This window comes from Athalia rosae, chromosome 8 (assembly GCF_917208135.1).
Source record: "Athalia rosae chromosome 8, iyAthRosa1.1, whole genome shotgun sequence".
Classification (NCBI taxonomy): domain Eukaryota; kingdom Metazoa; phylum Arthropoda; class Insecta; order Hymenoptera; family Athaliidae; genus Athalia; species Athalia rosae.
The window spans coordinates 3,529,963-3,538,397 of record NC_064033.1 but is presented as its reverse complement, the minus strand read 5'-3'; positions in this window follow the sequence as shown (position 1 = coordinate 3,538,397).

Below are 8,435 nucleotides of genomic sequence, written 5' to 3'. Positions count from 1 at the left end.
CCAATTAGCCCCCTCCCCCCGCCCCTCGGAGAGCGAACAAAAATCGGCGATCGTTTCCGATTCTTTTATTCCGTAGCTGCGTGAAACCGATGCGAGGAGTTCTTAACACCGGTTTTAATACCGTATCGGTTGGTTTCTCGTCGGTGTGGGTACTTGGAGAATGTGGTTGTGTAGTTTGGTCGGTGATCGGTATAACCGAAAAAGGAATAGGCACCGACGCGCATTCGGAGTCGCACTCTCGGGGAGCGAGAGAGAAGAAGAAGCAGGAGAAGAAGAAGAAGAAGGAAGGGTCCAGGTGCACTCCGGCAACCGGTCCATAATTCGCGGCTCGTGAGTTATACGCCTTGTCTACACGGATGCCTACGGATGCCCGTAAGGACCGGTACGGATACACCGCGAAACTGCCCTCTTCTCTCGCTTACGTGCCGGAACGTGCTCGCCAACTCCGTACACAGGGTGACGAATTAATTGCCGCAGAATCGCGGGATACATTTTTTCGCTAGTTTTCTCTTTGTTTTTCTCTACGTATTTTTGACAATTTTTCGGAGAGTCCGAAACGTGAGGAAGAATGACGTTTGGAAACGGTGAATAGAATTTGAGATCGAAAGGGCGAGTCGATCGTCGGTATGGAATCGTCGCGGGGTAAATTACTCGAAGTTTTTCGAAGGGTATCACCCGTTAGGTGGAAAAGGTGTGAATTTTTCAGCGTCCGCGTATATCGAGGGTGCTTCGCGCGAAACCGACGGCTTTGAAATGTGCGACGTTTCGTATGGGAAACACTCGCGGTAGGTATCGGAGAAAAATAAGAAAATCGCTTCTGGATCGCTTTCGAGTACATCGTACCGATCTACGTCCGCACGGAGATGATTTCGAATACTGACGCACCGCAGTCGAATGTTTCGGGGTGTTTTCAGCGACATCGACGGTCCGTCGAGATCATCGTTAACGATCATCAATTTTCATCTTTATGTTTTTTTTGTTTTTTTTTTGTTTGTTTTTCTCAAGGACCTTCGAACGTTTCGATTCCGCAGGTAGTTCGATCTATACGTAACAATTGAGGCGTTGGATACTCTCATTGTCGATATCTCATCGAATAAAAATTTACGCAAGGGCGAGTATCTGAATTGGGACGTTCGCGTATAACGTGCGAACAAACGAACGAAAGTGACATTTTGTGAAACCAGTGGCGGCAGCTGTACCTACATCGTTTTTCTTCTTCACGCCCTCGTTCGGGACATTTCGAAGGACTCTCTCGCCCGACGTTTTCAGCGAGACGATGTTTGTTAACCGTTCGGCTTATTTTTTTTTTTCATTCATTTATTTGTTTTTTTTTTTCTTTCGCTCAAATAAGTTATACACCGATAGTCTAATTAGTTGAGACCGATCGATCGGCGATTCGTATCGTCCGTTTGGTCTCCTCCCCTCGTCCCTCGTCGTCGTCGTCGTCGTCGTCGTCGTCGTCCCTCTCTCCATCTCTTCCATACCTCCGTACTTCGTGTCCATTTAGAGTCCATGCGTTAGTTTCGAGCTCACGGTGGTTATCCAGCGCCACGATGCATTATGTAGCGCTCGATCTGATCCGTCGACCCATCACTGACAGCCTCCAAATCACTTTGAGCAAAAAACCCCCCGCCTCACCCCCTCACCCCCTCACCCCTCCCCCCTCACCCTGCTCCGTTCAATTTCAAATTTATAGTCCAGGTACGTTAATTAGTAACTCGACCCGAGTCCGCGCGACGGCTCCGCTAAAATAAAAGAGAAAAACCTACGGAGAGGGAGAAAGAGAGGGAGAGAGAGAAACGAGAAACGATCATCGGGTTTACCGAAGCCGAGTCCCGGTGCCCGTTACTCGCACGCGGGCTGGCTCCTCATCGCGAAAAGAGACGGGGGATCCATCCGATCGAACTTTTCGAGGAAATTGAAAAAAAGAAGAAAAAAAAAAAATGAAGAAGACAAAACTCGTAATGCGACGGGTGAAATCGGTACGATATTTGCGTGTAGACGTATTGACGGAGAGCAAAAAAAGAAAAAAAAAAGAAAAAAAAAATGGACAAGAGTCATCCGGAGGAAAGGAGGACAGGGGAGTGGCTCGGAACGGCTACCGTACACGTCCGTCCCGACGTGGTGGTGCGTACGCGAGAGCGTAAAAGTAAAAGCTACTCTACCCCGCGGACGTTGCGCGATGTGTCCATCCGACGCCACGTCCGTGCTAACTAAGTTGTCCTCACCTTTGAAACCCCGGGGAGTCTCGAGACGCGGCCGGGGGAAACTCGCCACCCAACGGATCCTGCGGAACACCAGCAACGGGCAACGGTAGCGGCGGTAGCGTGAACGGTACAGGAAGACAGCGCAGCGCGGCAGCTGGCTGGAGTTTCGGATACTCGAGGGAAATAACGACGCTGTCCGCGAAGCGTCACGCTGGCTTTAATCTCGCAGTTATATTATATACGTATACGTGTACGTACGTACCTACGTAGGTAATACCTATTTTTCACCAGCCTCGACGCCGCAAGTTCTTCTTATTCTTCTTCTTCTCCTTTTATTTTTTTCTTTTTTCCCTCACCATGGGTCGAAACTCGCGCGTGGACACGCAAAATCTGGATTCCCCGCGAGTCGGAGAAAAAACGTCTGAGGAATCGAACGACCAGGTGCCCCTGATAAAACGAAGCGTCGCGGAGGGCACCTCACGGCGAAATCGTCGGGTGTGTGTGTGTACAGTACAGCCCTCGGTGTGTATATAAGTATATATATATATATATAATACAAGGCGAACGACGAGGGAGTGAAATACGACTTATAAAATACGGCGCCACTTGCTCGCCACTTGCGCCGCCACTTGGCAGAGCTAATGGCGGCTTGTATCACCCCCTCGTCGCGGTGTCGTTTGACTCGCCACCCTGTATCCGCCAACCCGCCCACCACCTTACCGACTACTACGCTGTATACCCAACGAACACCACACCGTATACGTATTCTTCCCGCCCACCGTACAGGATACGACGAAACTTCGATTTTCAAAGAGTCGGATACCTGTGCAACGACGCCGGTACGACGTACCCCCGAAAAATCCTCGCGTCCTCCGCGCTCTTTTTTCTGCCCCCCTCGCACCTCCCCTCGTCACTGAAAAACTGCATCCCTCGAACTCGTTCGTCCCCGAGTACCCGCGGGTACCTCCACCCAGATGGAAGGTAAATTGTTCCTTTTTTTCAACTTATATTTCGACTGACGATTCCAAATTAATTTCGAGCGAAGAGGAGAGATATTCGTGCGTCTTTTTTGTTTTTCTTTTTGGTTCGATTCCAAGGCGTGTTTAAAACCGTATTAGCCCGGTCGTACGACGAGATCCTCTTACACGTATTGACGAGACGCCGTACGACGAAAACGGGTATATAGAGCCAGCGAGAGATCGGCTCGAAGGTAATCATATATAAAGTCCGGTGTGTACAAAAAAATCCACGTCGACCGTCGCGGTGCGACGCGACTTTAAAAACTCCCTATAATCCAAAAGCGATCCGACCAGAGAAATATCACCGTGATCTTCTCACAAGCCCTACCAAACACATGTCCGACATTTTTAATCGGCGGATTAAAATAACCGATGCCAACTATACGCGTATTATACTTAGGTGTGTGTGTGTATAGCACAGGCGTCTTACGTACTTTTTTTTTTATCCCCTTCGAGACGAGCCTGACCACCCGGACGGTCGCGTGTCCCCCCGAGACTCTCGGAGACTTTTATCCCCCCCCGGGAAAGTATTTTCTTCATCTTTTTTACTCCCTTCTCTTTTTTTTCTCTTTTCCAGTACAAACGCGTGACGTTCCTTAGGCCGTGCGTAGATCCGTTGGCTCGTGAAGAGGGGAACTATACTATAAGTTGGGCTTCGAAGGAACGTGAAAAAAATATAGGATTCCAACGGTGATAATGTCACTCGTGTACTTAAGAGCCCGCGGGATACCGTTATCGGGAGTTTTGACGCCGCGGGACGATCCTCGAATACCGGGTACCTCTGTCGGAAACGAAAAACCGTGAAAAACGAAAAAAGAACAAAAAAAAGAAAGACCTCGCGACGCGCGGCTACCAGAAAAAAAAAAAATTAAAAAAAAAAAAAAACGGTAAAGAGGTGCGGGTACGAAATTTTTGGTCACGCGACGCTCGTTACTTCGGGGGGTGGGGGTGGGTTTGCGTCGACGAGTACGGCATCGTATAGGTATAGGAAACGCACCGCGCGGTTCGCGATTAGGCGTACAATCCGAAAACCGAGGGTTATAAAATATAGAGCAGGTACCGAGCTGCGGAACGTAGGTGGAGGATATTTGTGAGGAGGAGGTGCCGGACGCGACACGAATCTACTTCCGGAGGGCGGGTCTTGTTCAACGTTCTACTGCACTAACGCGGTCGGCCATGTTCCTCTTTTTCACTCGGTTACTCGGTTTACTACACGCATTTACACCTGTACGTGGGTTTTGTATGTATATATATATATATACATTACACGCGTCTCCGCGTACGTTCGGATAATACTTACGCACGTCGTTCACGCGTGTACACACCGCGGATGCGCGGGTATACAACAACATCAACGCTGCAGTCGACATAACATTCCTCTCGCCTCGGACTCGAGATCTCGACACCGCACGTGTGCGAAAAATATCGTCGCAAATTTCTCCACCTCCTCATCTTTCTCTCTCTCTCTCTCTTTTTTTTTTCTCAATTTTTTTTATTTCTTCGACTTCTTTATTTTTTCAACCCTCGCTTTTCGAGACTCGTACGAAAAAAAGTCGTGCGTCGGCGCGCGTTCGACTCCTCAGCTACCCACGTGTATTACTCGAATAAGAACCTGATTACATACGGACCGTAGACGCTGCGCGAATATAAATATTTTCGAACGTTAATGAGCCAGACGATAATTAATTATTCTATACTCGAGGTTTGAAAAAAAATATCTATTTTTTTTTTTCAACTCCTTTTTTTCCACCCCATATATATAAGAGAGAGAGATGTGCGGTACGCCTGTAACGTGTACCGTGCCGTCAAAGAAGATGAATTTTTCTTCTTCTTATCCCCGTTAATCGTACACCAATCGACGATCTCAGCGATGTGTACAAGTGCGACGAGAGTCGTTTTATTCAGCAGTCACATCGGTCGATCTTTCGTCGATTTATTAAAGGCGCGCGGGGGACGCCTCCGTTGGAGCTCGAGGGGGTGTCGGAATTCAGCGGTTCGTCGATCTCGTTCGTTGACAATTTGTTGCGAAGGTTTTGCGGAGCAGAGAATAAAGAGGCTCGAAGAAACGAAGGTAGACAGTCGGCGTGGGCGAGGGGGCTGACTCCGCGGCGAGAGGTATTAAAGCCTCGGCACATAACGCGGTACGTACCTAACTACCTACCTACCTACCTACCTACCTACCTACCTATACGTATTCAGCTGGTTGCGAGGAGGTTCGCCTCGCTTTCGGTTGGCGCGTATCATCGGGACGCGGGGTCTCCCCCGTCACCGGGAGCAACGGCAGCGGCAGCGGCAGCAGAAGCAGCAGCTTCTGTACTCGCGCGAGCCGTTTTCAAGCGAAGGTCTTAATTGGGAGATCCCGACTCTAAGCTACCCCGTAGGACCACACGCATTTACTCTTTATTGCCCGTCTAATTCGTGCTCCTCCGCGGGACAAACCGATCCCATTACCGGGGCTAATTAATTTGCCTCTTCTTCTTCTTCTTCTTCGGAATCTCTCAACCATCTCTTGTATAGTTATATACACACGTATAAAGGGTTTCCTCCGATCTATATACACATATATATATATGTATACATCTACAGCGTGACTTACACACAGCGTAAGCTCCGCGAAGATCGCTTCGGCTCTTCCTACCGATGTGCTTCCTACAGGCTGCCGGATGAATCATCCTGCCCGACAATCGCGGGGTCCTTGAACGCCAAATGAATTGGTCCTTTTAATCAGTCTAATTTTATTCACTCTCCTTATTCACATCCGTCTCAATCGTCTTTTGTCTTTCCTCTCGCGATATCCCAAAACCTGCACGTCTTTTGACACCCTAATTTTTTACTCCTAATACGGAGTAATCGATTTGCTTTTTTTTGCGTCAAAGAAAAAAAAGAAAAAAAAAAGAAAGTAACTGAGGACAAGATCGTGAGGGAATGTAGAAATATTTATTCGCCGGCTCGGAACGAATATAATATCGTTTCAGCTGACAATTAAATGGTGACAGAAATATTCGCGGCGGTTTCGTTTTTTTTTCTTTTTTGTTTGGCTTTTAGAAGAATTTCGAGAATGAATAAATTTCAATCGGTTGTGTGAGGTTTATTTTTTTCCGCCGGAGTTTTGCGTATATTTATGAAGTTATATTTTAGGATCGCCGTGAGCGATGTATGGGTGGTTTAATTGTGGACATTTTGAAAGTTTTGAAATTGTTGTTGAATTTTGTCCGTTGTCACGTCAGTCACAATAAGGATCGCGGAGGTGTGTGTGTGCGCGTGTGTGTGTATAATAGGATGCGGCGTTTCGCGGATATAGCCCCGCGTCAGAGAGGATCGTCCGCTACCGTCGCCTAGAAATTTTCTCTTAATATAAAAACCGTATTTTCCATTCGCGAGCGGAGTACATCGAATTTTTTTTTTTTTTTTCCTTTTTCGCTACACACACACACACACAGAGAGAGAGAGAGAAATAGTTATAGGTGTACGCGTACCCGTACAAACGCGGGTATCGAGTTACCTGTACAGAGCGCGATAATTTACCAGTTAATAAAAATTAAAAGTCAGTTGGAAGCTCGTTCGCGTATATACATTTGTATATATATATATATATATGTATATATATGTATTCAATTAAAAAAAATGAAGTGCTTTTTCATATTCATCCTCAACGGCGAGTGGCGAGCGGTTCTATTTGTCTGGGAATATAATAATTAAAAAATACTCGTCGCAATCCCGGACGCCCGCCACCGCCACCGCCACCGACGCCGCGGCCGCGCCATGCTAATATTAATCTAACTGCCGCTGCGTTCCTTCAACGTTATCGCTTCTCCAGGCTTCTACATTTATTTCAAAATATATGTATACGTATACGTATAGATGTACCGAACTCGGCCGTACCCACGGCACGCCCGTGTGTCGTGTACACGATAACCCGCCGCACCGGCCGATTTCAACTTTCCGCGTTAATAAAGAAACCGGAAGGTGAAGCGGAAAAAAAAAAAACAAAAAAAAGGTTCATTTCTTTTACTTTTTCGCAAGTGCGGAACTGCAGCGGCGGCAAAATTTCCCGACTCCAAATGTCTGTTTAAATAAATCGCGTCTATACGTATATCGAGTCATCAAACGCTCCTTATCACGCCGAACCGCTGCACGTCGGTGTAAAACGAAATTGCAATAATTTCGTCACGAGAATCGACGTTGTTTCTTCGAGCGGAATTTTTCCCGTGCAGAGATGATCGTTCTCGCGTTAAATAAGAGACCCACGCGTAAAATATCTATAAGCACGAACTACGGGGGTTTTTATTCGGGTTACGCGTATACGGAGCTAGTCGATTTTCGTCGGTTTCAACGTGCTTCGGGCGACGTTCGAGCCGAGTGATCCGGATTTTTAGGTCCCCGATTTAAAGAGAGAGAGAGAGAGAGAGAGAGAGAGACCCCGTGACTGATCGAATCGTCCGCGTGCCCCGGGGGCGACCTAATGAACGGCCCACTGACGGTACGGATGAATAATAACACCGCGAACTGACGGCCCTTAAATCGTAGGGCGGATTCGGGTCACGTGGCGTTTAAAAGCCCAACGGCTATTGTTACCGATGTTGTGTAATATTATTATACACGGCCACCGAAAATCGTGGGGGTCGGGGAACCGAGTCGCGATGGAATAGCGAAAGAGAGAGAGAGAGAAGAAAAAAAACAACAAAGAAAACCGCGAAACGTACTTTTAAAATCGTTCGCCGATTTTATTTGACGCACGCGGGGTAAGCGAACCGTACAGGGAAATCGTTAGCGACGTCGTCCTCCGGGTTTCGTCCTTGCGATCGGCTACCGATCCGGCACCGGACGAGGACGTATGCGAGGAGAGAGTACCGATCGTACGAAGCGTGCAGACGGACCGGAGGATCGGACTCGATCGGGAAAGGGAGTGAGTTCCGCCGACGGTTGGCGGCTAATTGATTGGAAGCTTGTTGGTTCGCATTTCGTACATCACGCCCCCGCAGCGTCTCAATTATATATTTTGCGCGATACCGACCCCGCAGTCCGTTTACCTTGCGACGATCGACGAGTAGGTTCTCGGCGACCTGGGAGCTGTACGCGCGTCCCACGCGCGTCTCGCGAGAGACCTTCGAACTCGCCGATCTAATTGATTCCCGGGGAAACGGAGAGACGGAGAGAGATATCTCCGCGACGTTGTTAGGAGTCCGAAACGATCGGCGAACGTACGATC